The sequence below is a fragment of the Pinus tabuliformis genome, chromosome 2_2, assembly GCF_031772625.1.
Source record: "Pinus tabuliformis cultivar Carrire ecotype Pingquan chromosome 2_2, CPIR1, whole genome shotgun sequence".
NCBI classification, from domain to species: Eukaryota; Viridiplantae; Streptophyta; class Pinopsida; order Pinales; family Pinaceae; genus Pinus; species Pinus tabuliformis.
The window spans coordinates 1,187,014,775-1,187,036,860 of NC_142300.1; the positions used below are offsets into that span (position 1 = coordinate 1,187,014,775).

Genomic DNA, 22,086 nt, shown 5'->3' on the forward strand with positions numbered 1-22,086 from the left:
TGGCCTTGTTTCTACCTTTTCCAAGGCACAAACCCTTTTAAAGGCCTAAAATCCTTCTCAAATCCATTGAAATCCTCCCAAGTGCCTTTGGACTCCTTCCAAGGCATAAGAATAAAAAAACCATGAAGAAACCATGAAAAACCTTCAAACAATGATAAAATTCTCCCTTTTTGGCTATCGGACCCCTTCTGATGCCTTAGAATCCATTCAAAACACCAAAGGCTACCCCTCCGAATTCATTTTTCCTTTGCATTTTAATAAAATGCATGCTCTGATGAGAAAAGGATATATTTGGTCCCCCTGCGATGCGATATCGCTATCGGGAGGGGGCAGTGGCATATTATAAGCGAAAATGGCTAAGTCTCAACGCATGTGCCCTCCCTCCGATGCGAGATCGTTGTCGGAGGTCGGGCGATAAGATGTGTTTACTCTATGTTGCATTGTCGAAAGCCCGTGCCGGACCCGATTTCAAATAATAAAGGGTTTGCAAAAGCATTTCGGGTCCGATGGGTTTCGGCGTTTCTATGTGGCAGCCCCATGACCCCGCCGATAGCGAAATACTGACGTAATATCTGCAGTCCATCGCCTTCACCAAATCAACGGCCCATGTTTGATCGGCGATCACCCCTTATGTTTGGCTTTGATATGGCGGAGCTGAAATATTATCAGGGCGGGTTTGTAAAAGCTTTCGGGTCCGTAAGGTCCCCTGGCACAACAAAAAAGGAGGTCTCCGATATTCCGAAGCCGATAATTTATAAAGAGCAGTTTTGAAAGGGATTTCGGGTCCGTTCTACCCGTTTCAAATGTAAATCTGCCGATATGATGGGTTCCGACGGTTCGGACCCGATCTCCATAAAAAATGGGCACAAAGGCATTTCGGGTGTGCAAGCTATATCGCTCCATCGGAAGTTTTATGTGTTAGGACCAATGATCCGCCCCGATGCGATTTAGCGCCAGCCGTTGGATCGGCCCGCGCCGGATCCAACGACCAGCATCTAATCTAATGAACAGTGCTGCGCCCACCCATATTTTTCGCGATTTTTGCTTGTAAAATGGGCATTTTGCCTGTTATAAAGGAAAAGGGGCTATTTTTCATATTATTCATATATATGCCACGCACACCTATTCGTCAAGGGAACAGGGTCATTCTTTAATCAATTTTGATCGCCCCAGGCCCAGATTAGCTCCAAACGTAGGGTTTTCACCTCGGCAGGCCTTCAATGACCCTTTACTCATCCAGTTCGTGATTTTAAGTGTTGCTAAAGCATTTTGAGTCGGCCAAGGGCCGATAACCACCCAGAAGTAACAAAGCACCTCGCAGCAGGTACTTGGGCCGAGCAACGGCCATAAATGGGTGATTGGACAGTTTAAAGAGTATCAGAGGAAAGAGAAAGCCCAAATGCATGTCAAAGAGTATCAATGTTGCGGCAAAGAGTATCAGTTAAGTGTTTTTAGTGGAAATCTTTATTTCCCAAAGCAGGTGAACATTGAATGGCCTCCAACAAAGTCAAAGAAAGCGGTGAAAGCCCATCAAGGCTCTCCGATCACAGTTAAAGCATTTAAAGCCACCGAGCAGCAATGGATCAGAGACCAATGCGCAGTTATGGCCAAGTGAACAGCACAGAGCCACCGGGACAGATTTCAGCTCATTTTGGTGGCAGTTGCCCCCAGCGCACTTAGAGAAATCATTATGCATTTATTTCAGGATAACTTAGATTTAAAAAGCACTTATTTCCCTCAGATCTGTTTAAAATCTACTGTTGTAGATATTTCGTAGACATTTCCTCTATTTAAACAACCCTATGAACCATTGTAAAGTGTTGGTTGGTTAAGAGAGACTCGCACTGTATATCTAATATTTTCTATAATCAAAGACTGCTTACAAGCTTGGAGAATGGACTATTTGATGTGTTGTTAATGGCTCCAAAGAGTGAATGATGGAATTCCTGTGCTGCTATATGAATCAATAAGTGTTCCTAACCTCTGTTATTTCAATTTCATATATGCTCAAGTCACAGAACAAAGGATTGGTTTAGAATTTGCTTAGCTGCACTCTATGCTCAGTTTCTGTGGCTTCTTAATGTTTTCCTCTTGATTTAGGCATAAATATGAATTCTTTTATGACTCATGTTTTATCTATTTCACATATGAATGACTGTTATCTAAGAATTCTTGGCTGCTCCTAGATAGAGCTCATTCATCTTCCCTCTGCTAACCTGATTGAGAGATTCTTTGTTGCCTCTCATTCCTAAGCCTTCAATCCATCTCCATTTAGCTTGAGTATTGTTTCATGAGCAGCTACCTTGCTCCTCATTCCTCTTGTGACAAAGAAAATGCACCAGCAGTCTTACTCCATGACTCCATGCCCAATGGTTTGAAACTTACCACACTATGCTTTGCCTCTCTACTTGAAAGCATCATCCTTCTCACCAAAACTTAAACAAAACCCCTGAACTCAATAACTAGCCTAAAATCATCATCAACAAAGCTAAATCAGAAAGAGAGAGCCCTCTCTGATTGCAGGTAGGCTAGGACCTGCAATCCAAAGATTGGTTTGTTGTTACCTCGGCCGTATCCTTTAAAGGAGCTTAAGGACAGCCTGAGTGATAACAAAATCCAACAGGGATAATCAGCTATTGAGACACATGGCCCATCATTATCAAACTAGAAACATGATATCCAATATCAAGCTCAAGTAGTTGAAAAATAAGCTAAAGGAAACCCTAAAGGACAAGAATGAGAGGGATAACTTGAATATGCTTGTTGAAGAATCCATGAGGTCTTTAAATAACTCTTTTTGGACTTCATGACCAATTTTGCAGGCCTTCTGAGCATTTTTGGTTTCTAGAGAGATTTGGTGCCAAATTCGGAAATTCGGCTAGTCCTCAAGGTTCCAAATGACAAGTGGATTAAATTTTTGGAAAGATGATGACCTCCTCTCAAAACCCATTTCATCATATTTCTCAGAAAGAGCTCAAATTTTGAGAAAAATGAGAAAAAAGGGTTAAAAATCATCATTCTACCTCTCTTTTTAATAGCCGCTACGCTTCTGGAGACACCTTAGGAGAATGCGTTTTTGAAGGCCTTCCCTTGGATCATTTTCAAACATTCAAGGTGTTCTGGAAACTATAGAGGCAAGGATAGTTGACCATTCTCTCAGCTATCCATTTAGGCTTCATGAAGGCACCTAAAAGTGGGCTCAATTTTGCGCTATGCTTCTGTAAATTTCTGAGTTTTTATTTAAAATTTCACTTTGTAATTCCCTAGTTTTTTAGTTTGACTTGGTCAAAGTCAAAAATCAAGATGTAATTGTAGTAGTTTGAGGCTAGATGATGTAATAATGAATAAATAGACATTATAGGGTATTTTTATGGTTAATTAGGCCTCACAAAGTAAGAAAAATTCAAAACAAAGTCTAAGAGAAGAGTTTGTATTTGACCTTCTCACTCTCACTTGTTGGTTGAGAGAATCTTGGAAACAGTTCCACCACCTAGGAATTCGACTCCTAAAGGTTGGGAAGTTTCTTGATTGAGTCTATATTTATCATTTCTCATTCAGAGAGAGGGGTTGGTCTTTTGTGGAGATGCTTGGTACCTTATGTTCTCTTACATCTAATACAGGAGTAGTTGCAGCTATATTTCATGAATACTTGTCCAGTGAGTTTATGGTGTTGTTTTTCTTTCAGATTAGATTCTAATTGATGAAATCATCTCCCTTTTCATGCTTTATCTTCTTCCTATGGTTTTCCTTGCAGTTATATAGAGATAACTCTTAGATTTAAGCTCTATTTATATGGAAATCATGCTTGTGTTTCTTTTCTTCTAAGACTAATGAATTCATGCGTTTACATGCTCATTATGTTCTATCAAACGCTCAAACCTATACTACTTTTACAACAATTTAATTTCACCATAACACACTAATATCTAGCTCCTTTTTATAATTTTCAATGCATACTTGAAGCCTTAACCTAATTACCTGCTCTAATCCCTAGTCCAACAAAATAAAAACCCTAAATTCACAAATACTCAAACAAACTTGTATATTGATCCGAGTTGACTTAGCTCTCGGATTTAACCAAGATCTTTTGTTTTCGCGATGTGATTAGAATTGCGATTAAAATAGCATAAAGGAACATAAATGCATGCTTTAAAGAAGGAATCAGCAACGTAAAACTCAATATGTTGATAACGGAGTTCATCCAGGCAGGACTACATCTCTGGGCCCTGGTGTCAAGATGGTGTAGGCCAGTGCATTAAGTGTTGTCAAAAGTGATTATGTACATAAGTGGTGACGTCACTATCATACAAGGAAAATGCCCTCACATAGGAGTGGCTCCAAGAGATGTTCCGCTATAGGAACTCTCATTCAAAAAGGACTCCTATCAGTATGACATAAACTCATGCATGATGATAATGAGCATCCCACCAACTTGGCATAAAATAGATCTCAATGAAAACATACATGGCGACACATGAGTATCCCATCAACATAACGACAAAGGATCTCAACAAAACATGATGAATCATGACAACAAGTACATCCCATAGATGATTCCACATCACATCAAGCAAGAATCATGAAACAAGTAAGAAAACAAGATCCCACATCAAACATCAAATAGGGATCTATGTAGCACGATGCATCTCATAGAAAAAAGAAGTACATAAACATACGACATATACCTCACATCCTAGGGCCATCTAAAGAAAAGGATGTCAAACTATTGAAGTTGTCTATATCATCAATCTCGTGGCATCGAATCTCCTAGAATGACTACTCACATGTTGAATGCTGACACCTGCACTCCACTTTCGAAAGTGGCCAAAAAATAGAATGCTCAAATTAAGAATCTGATTGCACCATTAGATTCGTGGCATCAAATAGTGCAAAATCGACTGTCAAATTTTTGAATTCTAAGAAAATGAAAATCTGGGGCTTAAGGAAACTTTTAGACTCCCCCTAGATTCCTCAAAGATTCCCTCCTCCGAGTCATCTGAAAATCTGCTGCTCAGATCAGGAAACTAATTGCGCCATCAGGTTCGTTTTGCTGAGAGGTGTAAGATTGACATAAAATTTGTCCAATTTGGACACTGCAAAAAATTTTCCCTCATGAGAATTTCGCTCAATCATGGTTCCCCCTACATCTTCTCTCGGCTCATGGTTCCACTTGCAATAAATTAATTAAAAAAATTTATCCCTCGATTTCTGTTCTCCATCTTCGTCCCTACACACTTAGAAAATACGGGTTTATATAATGTTTTCCTGGTGGATAAAGCGATGACAAGGCTGTTGGCCTAGTGGTTAAGTTCGACATATTAGGCACGTGGAGGTCAGGGGATCAAATCCAGACCCCTCCAAAATTAAGTGCCTTTTATTTTGAAAACCCACATTTTTTGTTTTGGGGGTTGGGTCCGCATTAGGCGACCCACCCCTTAACCTTTGTAGCAAATTGTTTTAAACGCGACGCAGTGGTTGCATTAAATTAATTGGCAGAGGTGAGGGTTTATGGTTTTCATTAAATGGTTGGTACATGGGGCCACACAGTGGGGGTCGATCCACGTGGGCCGGGCGAGTTCAGTCACCGCCGGCCCCGCATATAATATGGCATATCCGTTGTGTGTTGGGTTATGGGTTGGGTCCACTGGAGGTGGCCCGCCCACCCCATATTTAACATTGGTTATTATGTGCGGTTGTGGTGTGGGAGGGTTCGGCGGGGTAATGGCCACTGACCCACTTTAAAAATAAATTTTGATTTTATGGTTGGTTGGGGGTCGGTGGGGTGATGGCCCGTTGACCCAAAATTTATTTAAAATTTGTTTTGTGTCCCGATGGGGGTGGCCGGGGTCATGGGCCGCCACCCATTTTCATATATTTTTTTATTTATTTTTAAAATACAACCGCATTTTTCCAATTTTGTATAATGTAGGTGATATTAGACAAATTAACGATCCAACAAATTCGCCCGCTTTTGAGAGCTAGGTTTCATGCCTCGGGGTTGGTCAAATTGTAGGACACTTAAACCTGGCCCACATCCCAACTTTGACCAAAACTTGATTGGCTTGTTCTCCCTCATATGAGCTCATATTGACGAACCATTCATGCCATTACGATCAGGACGACAAGATCTACGCTTTGGTTCTAGTTCAAAAGCATTCTGATCACTTTGATTTTTTAGCTTCCATAAGCCCTCTTTGTCCTGTGTGTGTCTTTGGAGCCACCTGGATCAATCCTCCCCACTGAGGACATTTTGGTCCTCCAAAAGCATGAAAAATAATCTGCCACTTCTTTGTACCTTGTCTTCATCACAAGTGTCCTAAAAAGGTCTCACTTCCATCTCCTTCACCATTGTTCTTCAAAGCCTTAAGCAATGAACCGACACCTGCAACCTCTGCAACCTATAGTACATTGTTTTTGCAAATTGCATGCTCGAATTTCATGACCAAATAATGACCCAAGCATCCCACACTTGCCACAAGTTTATAACACATACTCGGTGGTCAATTTTACATCAAAATGGAAACAATACCCCAGCTATGAAAACAAGGCCAACATATCATTGTTGCTTCAATAAGTGATGGAAAACACATCACCACTGCAACACATGATATACAAAGATAAGGCCAAACACTATTGTTTCTTTGACAAGTGATGGAAACACAACATCACCGCCACAATTTAACATGCAACTCAAAATAAGACCAGACATCATTGTTTCTTAACAAGTGATGGAAAACACATCATCACTTTTACGTTTTAAAATGCAACAAATTATTTACAAAACCATGACCATGACAAGCTAACATATCTAGAAACCATTTTTCACTTATGGTTATGAATGGGTCACCTCCTTGTGGTGGTTTTGCTTCTCGAACAATTGTTTCACCTGGTTCATGCATTGACACTTTCTCTTTAAGGCGCTACTCTAGATGGAGCCTCCAACAAGTGGCTCTTTGATGGCCACTTTGGTTGCAATGAATGCAAGACATCTTCTTCCTCTTCTTCCTCCAGATATTCTTAACATGTTTCTTTACCTATTGTTGAGGGGGTATTTCATGCCTCCTCCTTTTTGGTGCTGCTATTCTTGTCCAACACTCAGAAAATGTATGGTTATGTAATCCACAAAAGGTACATGTCTTTCGATGTCGTGATTTACGTCCATCTTTAACAACATGACTATAATCGAAATGAACATTAGAATGTTGAGACTGTTTATACCTTTCTTTGTAGTTTCTAGTGTAATTAGGGCGATGAGAGCTTGCCTCAACTCTTTCCCTGTATTGGGCACTGCCATGGGATGATGGGGACGTGTTCCCATCATTTTCTTTCCTCGATGATCTCGACAATGTCTAGGAAGGATCTGACACCTTCAAGAATTCTCCCTCATTATATCTCAAGCCTGCAAATTGAGGTCTCTGCACAACCTCCAATGGTTGAGTTATGCCTTGGTTATTAACACCAAGTTCTTCTCCTTCCTTGTATTGCATCCTGACAAGGAGCCTCATGTTGGTCCCTGTAATTGGTATCTCCACATCTCCAACAAAAATCATACTATGTGAAGATGAAACTGAGAGGAAATCAACATCTTTTACCTTCTTTGTCAATTTGGAAAGAAGTGATGAGGGCTTCTCATCATCTGTTGTTGGTGGTTCGCTAGCTGTCTCGGCGCATTACTCAACTTCTTTCCTGACATACCTAAGTCCTGCTTGACGAGGTAATTCTTCTAATTTGACGGGGTTGATAATGCCTTGGCCATTAATGCCGAAGAATTTTCCTTCATAACCCATTTTCTTCAATAGTTTGGAGCCAATTCCGGTGGTATGATTTTCAAAAATAGCGAAATCATCATCACGAAACATACATGAAGATGGAGAACTACTTTTTACCTCACATTGGTCACACTGCAACTATTCCAAGGCCTTGTCCTTATCTTGCAGTTATTGTAGCAAACTCTGTTTTTCCTCCCTCTCTTCATGTAGAAGCATCTTCAATTCAATGTTCTCTATTTGTTGTGCTTCATTTCTTCCAGGGCCTCTTCTGTGGCTCGCAACTAAAGCTGTAATCACTCCTTTTCCTTTGTCTCTTTTTGTGGAGCTTCATACATTATTTCCACCCTTTAGGAAATTTCGAGCATGGTCTCATACATTTCCTTTTCATCCTTTGTCACTGCACATTCCATTGTTCATGCTTGCAATTCACATCCACACAAAGACAACTCTAATACCAAACTTGATCTGAGTTGACTCTCCCAGATTTAACCAAAATATTTTTCTTTTGTGATGTGATTATAATTGCGATTAAAATGGCATAAAGAAACATAAATGCATGATGTAAAGAAGAAGGAACATGACAATCATCAACAACATAAAACTCAATACGTTGATAATGGAGTTTGTCCAGGAGGGACTACGTCTCCGGGCCCCAATGTCAAGATGGTGTAGGTCGCTACATTAAGTGTTGTGAAAACCGATAATGTACATAAGTGGTGACATCACTATCATACAAGGAAAATGCCCTCATGCAGGAGTGGCTCCAAGAGATGTTCCACTACAGGAACTCTCATTCAAAAGGACTCCTATCAGTATGACATAAACTCATGCATGATGATAATGAGCATCCCGACAACGTGGCATAAAATGGATCTCAATGCAAACATACATGGCGACACATGAGTATCCCATCAACTTAACGGCAAAGGATATCAACAAAACATGATGAATCATGACAAAAAGTACATCCCACAAATGATTCTGCATCACATGAAGCAGGAACCATGAAACATGTAAGAAAACAAGATCCCACATCAAACATCAAAATAGGGATCTATGCATCATGATGCATCTCATAGCAAAACGAAGTACATGAACATACTACATATACCTCACATCCTAGGGCCATCTAAAGAAAAGGATTTCAAACAACTGAATTTGTTCGTACAATCAATCTCGCAACGTAGAATCTCCTGGAATGACTGCTCACATGTTGAATGTTGACACCTGCACTCCACTTTGAAAAATGGCCAAAAAATAGAATGATCAAATGAGAATCTGATTGCACCATCAGATTCATGGCATCGAATAGTGCAAAATCGACTGTCAAATTTCTAAATTCTGAGAAAATGAAAATCTGGGGCTTAAGGAATCTTTTAGATTCCCCCTAAATTCCTCAAAGATTCCCTACTCTCGGTCATTTGAAAATATGCTACTCAGATCAGGAAATGGATTGCGCCATCAAGTTCATGTCGTTGAGAGGTGTAAGATCGACATAAAATTTGTCCAATTTGGACACTGCAAAAATTCCGCCCTCCTGAGAATTTCGCTTAATCATGGTTCTACATGCCTCTTCTCTAGGCTCATGGTTCCACCTGCAATAAATTAATTAAAAAAGTTATGTCTCAAATTTTGTGCTCCATCTTCGGCCCGCACATTGAGAAATACAGGTTTATATAATGTTTTTTTGGGCAGATATTACAATGAGAAGGCCATTGGCCTAGTGGTTAAGTCAACATATTACGTGAGAAGGTCGAGGGATCAAATCCCAACCCCTCCAAAATTACGTGCCTTTTGTTTTGGAAACCTAGATTTTTTTGTTTTGGGGGTCGGGTCCGCTTTTGTCGGCCTGCCCCTTAACCTCTACGGAAAATGGTATTAAACGTGATGTGGTGTTGCATTAAATTAATTGACAGAGGTTATGGTTTATGGTTTGCGTTAAATGGTTGGTACATGGGCCGCCTGGTGGGGATCGGTGTAGGTTTTAACCCCGTACAGAAATTACCTGCATACGAATTCTTAAACATAGAAAATAAATAATGCGAGAGCATAACACATAAAACACATATACAGAGAGATTTTCCCCTGGATCCCAAAACCAGGACTACTAGCTTTTTTTTTCATTATGTTCCTTTCAATGTTACAATAAATATTTATACATGCCGAAGAATCCAATACCATGGACTGAAAACCATCGCGTCCAAAACCATGTGTGAAAAATCATGCAAAAAACCTTAGGTAGGTCCGCCCAACCTAATATAGGGTCCAAAAACAAAATTTTTTGGGGACCACCCTGGACCCCATAGAGTGGGGTTACTTGCACCTCTCAAACCCCTTCTGACCCTCCCCCACTATGCAATTGGCCCAACAAAAGGGGGGCTTCACCCCCCTTCTAACCCCCTAGTTAACTATGTCGGCTAGTCGTGGAAAGAATATAACACAACTCAACAACCAGCCCACGTGGGCCAGGCGGGTCAATCCCCATCAACCTCGCATTTAATATTGCATATGCATTGTGTGTTCGAGTGTGGGCCAGGTCCATCGGAGGTGGCCCACCCACCCCATATTTAACATTGGTTATTATGTGTGGTTGGGGTGTGGGAGGGTTCGACGGGATAATGTTCTCTGACCCAATTTAAAATTAAATTTTGATTCGATGGTTAGTTGGGGGTCAAAAGGGCTCATGACTCGTCGACCCAAAATTTATTTAAAAAAAAATTGGGTCCGAGCATTTTAATATATTTATTTTTTATTTTTAGAATACAACCACATTTTTTGAATTTTTTCTAATATAGGGGATATTAGACAAATTAATGATCCAACAAATTCGCCCACTTTCGGGAGCTAGGTTTCATGCCCCAGGGTAGGTCAAATTGTAGGACACTTAAACCTGGCCCACATCCCAACTTTGATTAACGAACTGTTCACACTGTTACGATCAAGATGACAAGATATACACTCTAGTCCTGGTTCAAAAGCATTCTGATCACTTTGATTTCTAAGCTTCCATAAGCCCTCTTTGTCCTGTGTGTGTCTCTATGTGTATTTGGAGCCACTTGAGTCTATATTTATCATTTCTCATTTACAGATATGGGTTGGACTTTTGTGGAGATGCTTGGTACCTTATGTTCTCTGACATCTAATACAGGAGCAGTTGTAGCTATATTTCATGTATACTTGTTGAGAGAGTCTATGGTGATTTTTTTCTTTCATATCATATCCTAATTGATGAAATCATCTCCCTTTTCATGCTTTATCTTCTTCATATGGTTTTCCTTGCAGTTATATAGACAGAATTCTTAGATTTAAGCTCTGTTTATATGGAAATCATGCTTGTGTTTCTTTTCTTCTAAGACTAATGAATTCATGCTTTTCCATGCTCATTATGTTCTGTCAAACTCTCAAACCTATACTACATTTACAACACTTTAATTTCACCATAACACACTGATATCCAGCTCCTTTTTATATTTTTCACTGCATACTTGAAGCCTTAACCTAATTACCTCCTCTAATCCCTAGTCCAACAAACTGAAAACCCTAAATTCACAAATACTCAAACAAACTTGTATATCTAGGATAAAACCTATTTCTTTTTAGTTATTCATTGACAAATCTTTAGAGAAATCCCTCTCTAGTTCAATAGGGCTAGCTACTGAGTTGAAAGTGGTTCGAGGTTACCTCTTTCGATCTCCTCCTCAACCTAGGAAATTGTATGGGATAACAGTTCATACAACACAACCGCGTGTATTTAAAGTGATATGATTTATTATCAAACAAAATGTTTTGTGGGAGCCTGCAATTATTGGCGGCCCTTTACATACCTCTGCCAACATATCCTTTCCCATATTTATTTACACTCCAATGAATCTATCAATCCTTGCCTCAGTCGAGTCAATGATTAATCGATGTATATGGTATGGAATACATTATAATGTGGAACATTGTGTGGTAACCATATATTATATATGGTTCATATTTAATATTATGTGGGATTCGAATAATTTTATGGCCTCCATAAAGATTTAATATGGGATATTATAATATATGAAGAAAATTACCTAGATGGAGGTATAAGGATGAGGAGATAAGAATGATGACAGACATGGTTTATAAAATGGTGGGATTTTTTATATGGTAGATTCATTAAGTGGATATTTTTGGTTTAGCCCAGACATTATATATGTGTAATGCTCTTCCAAGAGAGAACATACAAGTGATAAATTAGTAGTGTGAGGCTTGGAATTTTGAAGAGTTATCAGAGATTTGTAAAGAGAGTTTAGTCTAAGGGCGTATGCTCTAGCAAATTTATAATTTTTGTGAGGGTTGAAGACATCTCTGCAGCATAATTTGGATCATATTTTTATGTTTTTCTTGGAATGTTATTGCAAATCTGACAATTGATTCTTATGCAACAAGAGGGATTTTTTTGCAGAGAAGGGTAGCAAGACAATGAAACATTGGAGGCTCTTTGTAGGAATTATGGGAGGTTTTTTTGAGAGTCTAAATTTACGTTGGGTTTGTGAGGTCGAGAAAAACGCAACAAGATGATTCAACTTTCATGTTTATGTAAAACCAATGTACTTTACCCCTCCCCCGACTAATGACCAGACCGAGAGATGTAGTCTTTTAGATAATTGAACTATGTTATGAACTTTCTAGTGTCATATTCACTTGTCTATTTTGTTGTTGCTCTTTATTTGATGCAATTTCCTTTCAAATTTCCTTTGTCATTTAAATTGATTTTGTTAAACAGTGATTTTAAATACATGCAAACACTTTTAAAAAACTAACAAAGCAAGTATCAATTTAATAATCGGGATTCATATCAATTTGACATCTTGATCTTTAAAAAATGTAAGAAAACTAGTCTTAAATTCAGCTTTTGACTTTGGTTGATTCTCTGTAAGGTTCATGAAAAATGTTACAGCACATTTTCTTAAATTTGTAGTGAAATGTGGAATTTTTGTTTCTTCATCATTAACATCATCTGCAGCCCAAACATTTTCACAAAAAAACCAACCTTTTTTTTTTTTGGATTTTTGTTGCCCTCAGAGACGGGTATGTGGTAAAGACCGATATTACTTGACTGAGGTAGCGACAATCAAGGTAGTTACCTATTACTCAATTGATCGTTTTGGTCAAGTTCATATTCAAATCATGTATTCTTATTTTCTTTGTTAGAAATTATATATTATGGAGCAATGGAACACATAAAATATTGCAGAAATATAAACACAGAAAACGCATAAATCAAGAGAGACTCAAATATACGTGGTTCACCCAGTTTGGGCTACGTCCACCCTGAACAGCCAGTCCTTCCTTTCTATTATCCAGCAAAATGAAGAGACGCAACCTACAACAGATCCGTTGTAATATCCTCTGTTTTCTCTCACAGTCTCAACTCTCTATTTCCCGCTCACTGAATACACATATATCACACAGCCTCAAATACAATGCCCTCATACAAAGAGAGGGGTTTCCTTCTAGGGAAAAAAACCCTAAACTAAACATAAGTTCTACCGTCAGATCATCCGCCTAATGAACGGCCGAGATTGACTAGAAGTTACTATACTTTTACAAGGCAATTTTGCAGCTGTTTTTAGCTGCAGCGAATATTTTACAGGCGGCGTTGCCGCCCCCATTTCGAACTGGGGTCCTATGTGGCAATACCTTTGAATATAGAAGATAATCAGGCTCCACACCCAACATTCTTCTTTTTCATTGATATCTTTTGATAGTGATTTATCAATCTGACATACCTTATCTATATATATTGTGAACCGACTTCCTTGGGTTCATGACTCCTCATCGATCAATTATGTACTTTGAGATTCCTTAATGGATACTAACTCCATCAAGGGGGACATGATTGTGATATTTTGGAGTTGGAGAAGTACTTTTCCTACTTCATTTTTATTGTTGTTTGATTGATTTTGGTCATGATTTTCAATCTCTTGATGGCTTCTTTGTTCATTTTCTTTACACTAGACTGCAAGTATTTTTGAATAGTTTCGTGTGTAATGGAATTATCAAACACTGGGACTTTCTATTACTATAGTTGGAGTTCTTCTTATTACTTGAACAGAGTCATCAGTTTCCATAGCATCTACTTGTTCTCTCAAGGTTGTAAGTAGACAATCATTCTCTATCAGTGCGGGCAGTGCTACACCTCTCAATTCTACTGAGGAGTCTCATGCATCTTTACTCTCATGCTCCTAATTTCTCATTATTTACCTCTGCTATTATTTCTCTCTAATTTTCTCTCATCATTTTTGTCTTTTGTTCCTTGTACTTTTTGTATGCCAATCAATTATTTATATTGTCAGTCACTATTTGGTCGGTTACTTTCTTGTTATTTCTTCCTAGTAGTTAGCTTTCTTCCTTCCATCTTTGTCGATTACATGTACTTTTCCAACTTATTATCTTTCTTTTACATTTTCTTCTATAATTCTCACAATTCGTTACCCCCCCACCATGCTAACCCAAATTAGTGTCAATTCATGGAGTGGTATCTGTGGGGCATGATTATTTGTTTAAGAAACAATCCCATGCTTCCTTGTATCTTTACAATGGGCATCAAGATATTTTCGACCATTTATTTTTTCTTCTCTCCAATCGGTATTGGCTAGTATCCCTAATAGTGTTTGGTACTCAACAATATGTACTGCACCTTTTTCTAGAGGAAACATTTGTAAAAGTGTAGGGATTGTGCAAAAGAAACCATCATGCACGTCATCATAAACTTTGTTCTTAATACGTTCAATTGTGGTTCAGTCTTCTACGACTTATACTTCATAGTAATATTCTAGGATCAAATCAAGCCACTCATGTAAATTTGTTCATCCTCCATTAGATATCTTCAATATAAATTGGGCATCAATTTCGTTTTGACCTCTTTTCATGGGTGACGCAGTCGAACAATTTCTTGATTTTTACTAGGTCACCTTATATAAATCATTCACATGCTTCGGTAAATAAGTTGGCTCTAGCTTTCATGATTGATAATTGATTCTTTTGTGCATATTTCTTTAAATAATTATTTATCTTTGTCTCCCACCATGATTTTATCTCTTCTAATGAAAACATTTATGCCTGCATAAGATGTGACTTGAGTTTTGACTACCGATAATGAAACCAATGTTGTAATCAGGTGAAAAACATGTATTGTTACCAGTAGACAAACATCTAGTAATTACAGGACAAGTGTAGACAGTGATACAAGAGACACATTAATGAAGAATTGATAGAAGCACACACACACACACACATATATATATATGTCAAACCAGAATTCATATATTGATATGTAGATAGATATATATAAACTAGTGGGACAGTTATGGAAGTGTAACTGTCCAACCAGACATGATACTTAATCTATCATTAGCTATCCTTTCATTAAATTACATGACTATTGACTTGAATTTGGCTAGTCGGTTGGGCCGACTAGCCCTCATATCATCAGACTAACCATTTAGACTGGATAGCTCCTCCAACACCCATCATAGGCACCAACACTTTTCATCCACATCCTTTGACCACTATGACTAGGCCTCTCCATAAAACCTTGGCATGTGTCCATATTGACAATTAATACCACTGCATGACTAGGTACTAAACCCTTTTTGTTATCATGATTTCACTCATTTAAATGGAAATATACACTCTTTTATATGTACCATTATGGAATATTTGTAACCCTCTTTGTTTAATAACTAACTTTAGGTGTACCTTTCACATTTGGAAATACTTCACCAATATTAATTTTGTTTTGGAAAACTTCTATGCATGGTTCAATGAATCCAACGATTTGATTCATGTGCCTCATCATTATTGTACTTTAATGTCTTAGTCATAATTTCACCATTGCGTACAATAGTTCTATTAGATACAGTAGAAACCAAATTTAAATAAAACTATATTTTTTGTGGTGAGAATTTTCTACACATATAGTTAACCAAAATCCTTACTTTGATTTCCTAACAATTTTTTTTTTTCAATTCAAATTTATGGGATTAAAAATGGATTTTCCTCCCTAGTAACCTTCCACTAACTACTCATTTTCCTAAATCTAAGTTATAGGTTGTAAGATTTAGCTTGTGTAAGTCTAGCCTATTTTTCTATTTTTTCCATGTAATTCTACATACACCTTTCTACTATCTCCTTAAGGATTTAAATCCCTACATTCTAATTCTAACTCCATAGCTACATCCTCCCATCAAAGAGATCTCCATTGAGAATGATCATGATTTAGAGATCCAAATTTGTTTCAAACATAAAGGTGCTTAGTGGATAATGCACTAACTCTACACAAAAGGATCTAAAAGTGGGTGATGATCATGATCTAATGAATATATTTTTCTAGGCTTAAAGAAAATCATCAATAAGGCACTTCAGTTTTAGAAGATCTAATTGTAAAAAATCATCCAATGCAATGGCTCACCCTAAATTTGGGCTTGGATGAACTCGACTAATAGTAAGGTTTGTTCAACCAAAATTAATCCATGCAAACACATTCCCACCACCTTCCAAATCAATTTCCACTTGGTGTCCCCACCATTTACTAATGTCATGACATGATAATTTATGGTTTTTTTGCAAATTTTACATTTCTAGACTTTTGTAAATAATGCTAATTTTTTAGAAATTCCTTCAACATTAAATTTGTAGCTTCCCTTTGTAATTAACCCATTATTTTTATTGAATTCAAGTATGAAATTATAAATATTATTGTTATATCGATGAACTTGTTATTCTATGTGACTTCTCCTCTAAATTCTCACCTCAAATTGGAGAATTTCACCCTATTTTTAAATCCTCCTTCATGGTCAACACTATAATTCCATAGACTATAGACTATCACAGTAACACTAATTTTGAGGCTATAAATTTAAAATTCATTCCTTTTGTGTTTCATTTTCTATTTAGATTCAATATTTTTCCATATGTTGTTGAATTTCATATTTTCTCCATTTTCATATTCACTCCCAAATCCACTTAGGATCCATATGGTAACTATACCACAAGGTCGAACCTTCCTCAAGAAAGTATCATGATTGTCACAATCATAGTAGTGAATGATTATAATGGAAGGAATGATGGGAATTACACTAAACACACACTTTTTATATGTGTGTTCCTTTTTTGACAAGTGCCAACTCAAGAAGTCAATTCCCCACATTTTTGGAAACTTAGAATAAAAGTTATATGCATAATGGATTTATGAATTAATTAATATTTGGTTTAGATGCATTGCTTAAGTATTAATCACTTAGCTAATAGCCCCCTTTCTCGCTCATGGGGTCCTAGCCCCTCAACTCTTTTGTTTGACTTCGTCTATGACTTTGTGGTATTTTTATTAATATGAGCCTGATTACTTATTACATACTAGGCTAATTGAACTTTTAGCATGTATTCTCCCTAGCCTAAACTATGCAAGAACAATGTCCCCCCATACCTTTACACATAGGAAACTAAACCCCATGGATCCTAGCTTAGTAACCTAGTAACAATATGTATAATTACATAGAGGGTCACACTAGGGGTGTTATGCTCTGCATGTATCTCGACCTTGTTGGAAGTCATATATTAGCACGTTTTGTCTGCTTTTTTGAATTGATACGATACCTTATCATTTCCCACCTACCATGAACCATTGAGTTTGAAACATCTTTTAGGTTGTTTAAAACTATATTTTTTCCTAGATATTGAAAGAATAAAATGTTGCCTTGTTTAATGATGATGTTTCACACCATTTCTCTTGGTTTGATATTGCACTAGTGTGTGCTTACTTTCTCCTTCATGTTACTATCCAAGCATGCGAGGTATGTCCAGAGACAGAGCATCTCCAACAACTTATTTAATACTTGCAAGGGCCTCCTTGTACAATGCGTAGAGTACTTATTAACCCTCCTAGCCCATTTGGTTCACCTAGATTTGATGGCCCTTTCTCCTCACCTCACTCACGTGGATCAAACCACAAAATCTAGTTATATCAGCAATAGGATAGGTCACAAGGTTAGTTATTTGACATTGTTAAGAGTATGCACACACTCTACTTGTTAGCCCATGACATAATGTGAAATTCTTTTCCACCTTCGAATTTAAGAAGGAAATTATAAATTCTACTATTATACTATTATACCTATCAACTTGTTATTCCAACGGACTTCTTCTCTAAATTCTCACCTAAAATTGGAGAATTTCAGCCAATTTTGAAACGTTCCTTCATTGTAAATATTGAAATTCCAGAGGCTATAAACTATCTTAGTAATACTAATTTTGAGGCTATAAATTTAAAATTAATGCCTTCTGTGTCTCATTTGCTATTTAAATTCAATATTTTTCCATATGTTATGGAATTTCATATTTTCTACACTTACATATTCACACCCAAATCCACTTAGGATCCATATGGTAAATGTACCACAAGGATGAACCTTCCTAAAGTGAGTATCACTATTGTCACAATGGTAGAAGTGAATGAGTATAATGGAAGAAATGATGGGAATTACCTTAACCTCCCAATTTTTTATATGCATGTTTCGTTTTTTACCAATGGCAACTCAAGAAGTCAGTTCCTCACCTTTTTGGAAACTTAGGATAAAAGATATATGCATAATGGATTTAGGAACTAATTAATATTTGGTTTATATGCATTTCTTAAGTCCTTGTCACTTAGCTCATAGACCCCTTTCCCACTCATGGGGTCCTAACCCTTCAACTCTCTTGTTTGACTTGGTCTATGACTGTGTGGTATTTTTATTAATATGAGTGTGATTACATATTACATACTTAGGTTCATTAACCTTTTAGCATGTATTCTCTCTATCCTAGGCCATGCAAGAACTTTGTCCCCCCATACCCTTACACATAGCCATGTAAACCCCATAGATACTAGCTTAGAAATGCAGTGACAATATGTACAATTACAAAGAGGGTCACAGTAAGGGTTTTACAATCTTGATGTATCTAAACCTTGCTGGAGGTCATATATTGGCAATTTCTAGCTACTTTATTAAATTGATAGGCTACCTTGTCAGTTCCCACCTACCATGGCCCATTGAGTTTGAAACTTCATTTAGCTTGTTTAAAACTAATTTTTTTTGCTAGATATTGAGAGAACAAAATGTTGCCTTGTTTAATGATGATGTTTCACATATTTCCTCTTGGTTTGATATTCCACTAGTGTGTGCTAATTTTCTCTTGCATATTACTATCCAAACATGCATGGTATGATGAGAGATAGAGCATCTATAACAACTTCTGTAATATTTGCATGGACCTCCGTGTATGATGTGTAGAGTACCTATCAACCCGCCTAGCCAATTTGGTTCACCTAGATTGCATGGCCCTTTTTGCTCACCACATTAACATGGATCTAACCATGAAAGCTAGTTATATCATCAATAGGGTAGATCACAAGGTTAGTTATTTGAGAGTGTTGAGAATATGCACACACTCTACTTGTTAGTCCCTCACATAATGTGAAATGTTTTTCCACCTTTATACTTCTTATTTTTAATTCCCAAGCTCTTGAATGGCACATTCCAATGGATGGAACTTGATAAATATTGACATCAATTCACCTATGGTTGAATGAGACAAGGCCACCAATAACCATAATAAACCTCTATTGTTATTGTACACATTATTTCTTAGCTTAATGTTTTAGGCATCCACCCCTTTTCTATTATACTTTTCATTATTAAATGAATACAACGTAAAAGGTCATAACTTGATTTAACTTCAATCCATTCTCAGTTTTGATTTTCTAACCATCGTAATAAAAACTATAACATGGCAACCTACATGTTAATATTTTTCCTTAATAAAATTTAAAAATATTGTAAAAAAAAAAATCAATAAATTGTAATATAAATATATGAAATTGTAGAACACATAGATCACATTCTTAAATGATATTTTTGTTTATGCAAGTTCATCGATCTTCTCGAAATGGTGTATGGTATTGTTAATGGGATACCGTCAACTCTCATTCTTAATGAAGCATTCGATTATTTATGCTTAAAAGTAAAACAAGTTTACCAACTGGTTGAGATAAAAGATACATAATAATAACCATAAATATTTCGGAAATTCCATTCTCCGCTCCTTCCTATTTTCTACGAAGTCACAGAATTCACGATGGACACACAAATATTTTTCAAGAAATACAAATAATTTTTAGCAAACTTTAAGGAAGCCGCCAGAGTTTGTCAGATTCTGCGAGAGTTGACACTGCTCATATTTCTGATCCAACTCTTTCAGTGACCGTGGTCCCAATATAATCGACCAAACGTTGCATGTTAATGCAAGAGGATCCTCCTTCACTTGCTGCTTGCCTTATAGTTTCTCTAATTTCTTTACTCTTCCTCCTCATCTCTTCCCCTTCTTTGCTTCCCACCAGACATTTGACAGCTCTTGCAATCTCTGCCCGCGCTATCACTCCATCGTCCCTACATGTCTCCAACCCTAATCCAATCTTCCACTTGTTAACCACAGACATTCTATTGGTGTATTGATCAATCCCGTGTGGAAAAACCAACATAGGAACCCCCAAACTCAGGCTCTCCATTGTTGAATTCCACCCCCCGTGGGTGAAGAATCCCCCAACAGAAGGATGAGATAAAACTGATAATTGAGTACACCACGGAACCACAAGGCCTTGGCTTTTCGTTTTCTCCGAAAAACCCTCTGGTAGAACGCCACAATCATCATCAGAATGTAACATACCTGGACGGACTACCCACACGAAATTCTGCCCACTTTCCAATAAACCCATTGCTATCTCTTCCACCTGAGTTTTGGACACGCGAACATTGCTTCCGAAGGAAACATAGAGAACAGATGATCTCGCCTTCGAATCTAGCCAAAGCGAACAATCCATTTCCTCCCACAGACTTAATGACGTGGGATTCATTGACATCTCCTTATGTTTGCACTCGGCTTCAAGGTAAACAGATGGAATAAACGGACCGAGTGAGTAGATGGGAGTTGCTGTTTCTTGAACTGCATCATTTGCTTCTCTTTCGAGTTCGTAGACTGTATTTCCGATAATCCATTCTGTATCCTCTAGTAAAGCGATTTGTTCCACAACATTTCTATGGAATGCGTGAGACACGTCTCCCGTCTGTATATCTTGGGGCAGATCTTCGGGCTGCAATGGAGGAAGACCCGGATGTAGTCAATTATGTCCTTGGGATCTGTAAAAATAAAGACGTTGCTCGTTATATATATTCAAAACACCTAAATCTATCTTTCAATTCAGAAGAGACGAGAAAGAGTGCACCTTCTCTTTTTGGCGGAAAGTGACCATTGGATTTAATCATGGAGAGATGTCTATAGATTGTATAAACGCTCACAGACTGCGACCAGAATGCGACGAAAGGAACCTCAAATTTCTTGGCCACATGAAACGCCCAGGTCAAAAAGGAGCTGCCGATAATACACGAGAACAGGGGCTTGCCCGTTTCTGCATCGAGTTGACTTTTTATAAGATCTTCAGCAGAGTCTCTCATTTTCTCCTTTACACATCGGTGAAATTCCGAAGAATTGGCCTCTCGGTCAAAATCCAGGGGTAGACCGTCGGAAACCTCTGCGAAACGAATGTTTGAATTCTGATCAACTGAATTCGAGTCGTGATAACTGCGGGCCTTCATCATTTTGGAATGATTGGATTCCGTGTTGATGAAGGTGACAAGAATGCCTTCGAAAGAAAGCATCTCAGAGAGTCGTATCAGCGGAGTTATGTGGCCCTGAATTGGGTATGGTATAACCAAAACATGGGGAGCCATGGTTAGCAGCAGATGGCAGTTAGCACAGGGAAGTACGCGCACTCTCCCTTCTGGAACGAAGTCTTAATAGAGCGCAAAGTAAGAGTAGGTCAAAAAATCTCTGACAAAATCTATAATAAAACATTACTGAGCTGCAGGAACCTCGTGCGTGTAATATTGGGTGCTTGTCACTGTATTGTTGGAAGAACCATCGTATTATTATGGAATCCGTAATTTCTATTTTTATGGAATCCCTAATTTCTACTTTTATGGAATCCCTAATTTCCTAGTATACGTAAATGAAGAGCAGAGACGGCCTTAATCCACTCATTGTATTGGCTGTTGTCAGAGGCATATGATATCAGGTAGAAAAAAAAATATGTAAAATGAAAATAGGTTTACATAATTAAAAAAAAATTGTAAGATGGGCAATGTTAGGGGTAGGAATTTCCAACCTTAAACACCCATGAAAAACCCATCAAATTGAAATATTTCTGCCATCTTTATATCCATTTTAATCGTTTTTAGCGAAATAATTG

General features: G+C 37.7%; 1 pseudogene; it reads right to left on the reverse strand.

The window, feature by feature from the left end:
* Positions 1-19,984: 19,984 nt before the first annotated feature.
* LOC149197720 (UDP-glycosyltransferase 86A2-like) lies at positions 19,985-21,672 on the reverse strand (annotated as a pseudogene).
* Between the last annotated feature and the right edge of the window lie 414 nt (positions 21,673-22,086).